This window comes from Micropterus dolomieu, unplaced genomic scaffold (genome assembly GCF_021292245.1).
Source record: "Micropterus dolomieu isolate WLL.071019.BEF.003 ecotype Adirondacks unplaced genomic scaffold, ASM2129224v1 contig_761, whole genome shotgun sequence".
Taxonomy (NCBI): domain Eukaryota; kingdom Metazoa; phylum Chordata; class Actinopteri; order Centrarchiformes; family Centrarchidae; genus Micropterus; species Micropterus dolomieu.
In genome coordinates this window covers 5225-10619 of record NW_025729751.1, presented here as the reverse complement: position 1 = coordinate 10619, position 5395 = coordinate 5225, and positions in this window count along the sequence as shown.

Sequence of the window (5395 nt, the reverse complement as noted above, 5' to 3'; positions counted from 1 at the left end):
GTCACGCTCTGCCGGTTGGCCATCCTTTGTGTTTACTTTTGAGTTTGGTATCTGCCTTGGTATGTTGAGTTTTGGGTTCTGTCCTGTCTAGTGTCCAGTATCTCTTATATAGTCTGCTTGTCATGTCTAGTCTCTCTGTTTTCCTCTGCTCTCTCTCTGCCTCGTTAGTCTCATGTCTGTCACCTGTGTTGCTCCCGCCCTGCTCGTTAGTCCCTGTGTGTATATATACCTGGTGTTTCTGTCTTGTCCTTGTCCGGTCATTGTTCATGTTACCCCCCAGTCTGTCGTGTGTGTACTCTCTGCCTGTAACCAGCCTTGCTTGTCTCGTCTCGTCTCCCGGTACTTTTGGATTTTGGATTTCTGTTATTCAGCCACTCACCTGTAAGTGTGCTCGCTTTTGTTTATTAAAACCCTTCGTTATACCATACCTGCTCCGCTCTGTGTCCTGCGTTTGGGTTCTCCAACCTGCCTCCACACCACGATCGTGACACCTGCAGATTTTCTGTGTATATATATATATGGAGGCGTAGAATTTACCAACTTAGCTGTCATTTCTTATGACAGATACCTTGCTATCTGCTGTCCTCTACAGTATAATGCACATATGACATCTCATAAGGTTGTCATGCTTATTGTTGTTATATGGTTACCTCCTTTATTTGCTGTTTTTGTCACAACATGCTTGAGTGCCTCTTTACAGCTGTGTGGGAACATCATTAATCAAGTCTACTGTGACAACTACACTGTCATAAAACTGGCTTGCTATGACACCAGTGTGAATAATGTCTATGAACTTATTGCTGCTTCTCTCACCGTCTTTGCTCCGGTGTCTGTAATCTTTTACACGTACATGAGGATTCTTAAAGTTTGTTTTTCTGGTTCTAAACAGACCAGACAAAAAGCTGTCAGTACCTGCACTCCTCACCTTGCTTCTCTGCTCAACTTTTCATTTGGGTCTTGTTTTCTAATATTCCAGAGCAGGTTTAACATGAACAGTGTGCCGAATATGATGCGAATATTTTTATCATTGTATTTTTTTACATGCCAACCGCTCTTCAACCCTTTAATGTACGGCCTCAACATGTCCAAAATACGCATCAAATGCAAAAGTCTGCTTTTAAGTTCTGTTGGATCGATTTGTTCACCTGAGTAACAAGAAGAAACAATAAATGTATGCCTTTGTCTCACTAGTGTCAACAGTTATATTTTCTTCAGCTAACGTATTGTATCAAAAGGTAAGAACTTTATCATGCAAGTTTTACAAAATAAAAAGGATGATGATTTTGGTCTGTCTGATGCATTATATTATTTCAGTCAATGAAAAGTGATCTACTTTTGTTTATTCTTGTTTAATTTTTACATAAGCAAAGTCTCATGACCTAAAATCTGAAAACCTCAGCATTCTCAGACAAGTTATTGGGCAAAATTTTGAAAATAATTTAAAGCTGTCTATTGAGCATGCATTAAGTAATAAATAATAGTGATTTCACTTGTCCTAAGCTCTGAGTCTTTTTGCTATTATGTTGCTTCCTTTAAGTTTTTTAACCTTGAGAGATTTTAAATATCTTGTAGCAGATTATTATTAACTGCTAGGACTTTGAAGTGAGACTTTACACAAACAACACTGCATAAGTTCCAGATTTAATGAACTCAAACAGTCAAGTCAGGGTAAGTCAGCAAATATCAACAACTATTGTCTTATTTCCATTATTAATTCTGTGGGTACAATTTTCAAAAAATAAATTTTTAACCAATTATCACACTATGTTACTGATTATAATATTTTAGCTCTATGCCAGTCTGGTTACAATTTTTTCCGCAAGTACACCTCCTTTGGATTCCAGTAGCAAAGTGTAATTTCTTCCGTGTTGTCACATGAATTGATATAATCACATATTTACAAAAATGTGAGGGGTGTACTCACTTTTGTGAGATACTGTATTTAAAGCTGATGATACACGGAGCAACTTTTATGAAAAGTCCAAAAATAGGACCTTATTAGCCCGCTCTCTCTATATGTATACAAACCCACTGCTCAGAATAATTAAGGGAACACTTAAATTACACATCAGATCTTGATGAACAAAAGAGTTCAAAATCTTTACTGTGCTTTGTAGAATTTGTTGAGAACAAAATGACGTGACAGCGGTCAGTGAAAACCAAAATCACCAACAGACTGAGGGCTGGATTCAAAATCATGCCAAAAATCAAAATAAATTATTGAAATCACAGCTGATCCAACTTGCGTGACATTAATGATGTAACTCATAATGTAACCCAGTAATTTGTTCGGCCCCTAAATGTCTCCAGATAAAATCTGGGCATGCTCCTGATGAGACGGCAAATAGTTTCCTTGGGAATCTCCTCCCAGACCTGGATCAGGGCATCACTGAGCTCCTGCTACCTGTTGGCCTTGGAATCACCGATAAAGAACGTCCCAGAAGTTCTCAATTGGATTCAGGTCTGAGGAAGGTGAGGGCCAGTCAATGGCATCAACGCCTTCATCATCCAGGAACTGCCTACACACTCTGGCCACATGAGGCCGGGCATTGTCCTGCACCAGGAGGAACCGCTGCACCAGTCTACTTTGGCTTAATTCATACCCCCACAACAGATGGTAGTGCGTCAGATTCAATAGAAGTCTCTCCGATTATTGAATTGAGAGGGGGTTCCACTGGGGTCTTCTCTAGGACCACTCCTTTTCTCAGTTTTTATTAACGACATTCCCAAAGTCTGCTCTGACTGTCAATTACATTTATATGCCGACGAGTAACTTGTCACACAGTTACTATTGCCTTTGTTGGATTATGCTGACGTTTACCAAAATACTTTAGACTCTCATCTTCAAACCCTTAATATCATTTAAAACAACCTCTGCAGATTTATCTTTAGGAGTCCTTTGAGAACGCAGCACTACTGCATGTAATGGAGCAGTGATGGAAATGGCTACCTCTTAATTTTGGCTTAACATTGGCTCCAGTGTGTTTTCTCCACTTTTATCGTCCCCTCAACATTGTATCAAAATCAGTTTTCTCTGTATAATCATTACTTCTTTTTATGTTGTTCTTTTTGATGTACTTTGTGTGGGTGATGGGAGTGTTGTGCAGATATTTTCACTTAGGGTGTACTCACTTTTGTTGCCAGTGGTTTAGACATTAATGATTGTGTGATGTGTTATTTTGAGGGGACAGCAAATTTACACTGTTATACAAGCTGCACACTCACTACTTTACATTGTAGCAAAGTGTCATTTCTTCAGTGTTGTCACATGAAAAGATATAATCACATATTTACAAAAATTTAAGGGGTGTACTCACTTTTGTGAGATACTGTATGTCTCCTGTCACTTGATTGTGTGTGATTGTGTTTCTTTGTTTGTAGAACCATTTATATGTTTTGTGTTGGACGCCCTTGAAAACGAGATGGCTCATCTTAAGGGGTTATCCATGAATACATTTACAGTTATTAAACCCCCAATGGTCTGTCAGACCATCTTAGCAGTTTTAGTTTTAAGAAACTGTACAACCGGACTTGATAAGGTTGATGTGTTAGTAATAAATGGTGAACATTGTGGATATCCCATTACCAGCGTGGCTCTGAGTTTATGTTGTATTTTTCCATCCTCTACAAGCTAACCTTAACTCTACTGAGAAGCATGGACCCAAACTGTTCCAACAGCTTAACCTGGAAGACAGAGAAAAGAGGTTAAGGGAGGGCCAGTGCATTCACTGCTCCTGGCTCAACCACTTCATTGCACGCTGCCCATTAAAAGTTTAGGCCCGCTAGTAATAGAGAGGGTCCTGGTGAGCCAATGAATTATTGTCTCTAGTCCCTCTCGTCTGATGCCCACTGTAACTCTCTTTTATCTGCTTTCCGCCTGTTCACAGGTGTTGTTGGTGGATTCTGGACCCAACGCTAATTTGACAGACACCTCCCTCACCAGAGAACTGGGACTGGGGTCTTGCCAGCAAATGTGTTGTACCACTGGCTTCTCTTACTCGTAACCCACGAAACACCACCCCCATAACCATGACCATAACACCTCGCTTCATTGGCCCGTTCCCGGTGTCCAAGGTAATCAACTCCGTGGCTGTGCGTCTGAAGCTATTCTGGACCATGAGAAAATATGGCCCGGGCTGCTGGTCTTCCCGCCTGGCATCATAGTAAGACATGTAAGATATTTTGCTTGGCCTCCGTTAGGTTGTCGCACAGTTGAAGCAGAGCCACAAGGTGATTTCCCACGATCGGTGCCTTTTTTTCGACAGCACCTGGGTAAAGTAGAGAACTGCACACACAGTTAATTGTAGCTAGTGTTTTCTGCCATGTTAGCATTATTGCTAGCAAAAAAGCTGCTACCTGCCTCTAAGCTTTCAAACATATCTTTATTGAAAATGTCAATAGCTGGAGCTGTCAGCAGCGGCTGACGAGCTGTTTTATACATGTACAGTGTGAGCACTCAGGTCATGGCACACTGTTACGTGCAGGTCGTTGCACGTAAATCATGAGCTTTGACTTTCCCGGCAAACTCCAGCTCCTTCAGTCCAGTCAGTGGCCCGACCACCTACTGTTTCTTGTGTTCAGTCGACGACCTGGCTGACTTCTGATCCTGCTGCGCTACAGCTAATTTTTGTACATGCTGAGCTTAAAATGACTCTAGTTCCTGTGCTGCAACAGTCACCTGAACCAGACTTGCAGCAGCTTCCAGTCCTCGCTGTGTTACAACAAACCCCTGACTCTATAGAACTACAGCAGCTTCACCATTGAGCAACAGCAATATCCTGTCACTACGGAGATCCAGCAAGACCCTGACTCGGCTATACTACAGCCTTCTCCTGCTTCAGTCACAGAGCTGCAATTACCTCTGGTTCCCCCGAGCTGCTCCAACAACTTCCTGACTCTAGTGAGATGCAGGGACCTTCTTCCTCTGTTGTAGTGATGCAGCACCAGTCACTAGCCTCCTGCTCTGCTGCCCGATAGCCAGTCTTTTTGTCCTTCAGCTGTCTGGCTCTGGTTTTGGTCTCCAGTCTTGTGTCTGGCCTCCAAAAGGTATCCGCTTCCCTTGGCGGTCTTCTTCTTGGCCTCCAGAGGGTCTTCTGCCTGTCATATCCATCCTTACTTCACCAGATTGTCTTTCATTTGGATTTTAGCTTTTTGTTTGTCTGTGCACTTTCACTTTTACTTTATCTATAGGATTTGTGTTGCTTTATTTGCAGTTCCATTAAGTTGGACACTATCCCTGACTTTGTTCACCTTTCAGTATTGTTTAATAAATCTGTAAAATGTATCCTGCCAGTTCATCTCCTATGAGGTCCTAACACGCACTTGTTTGCCTGAACAAATGGACCAGCTTCCAGGAGCACTAACAAACAAAGCAGTATCCAATACCTTGATAACG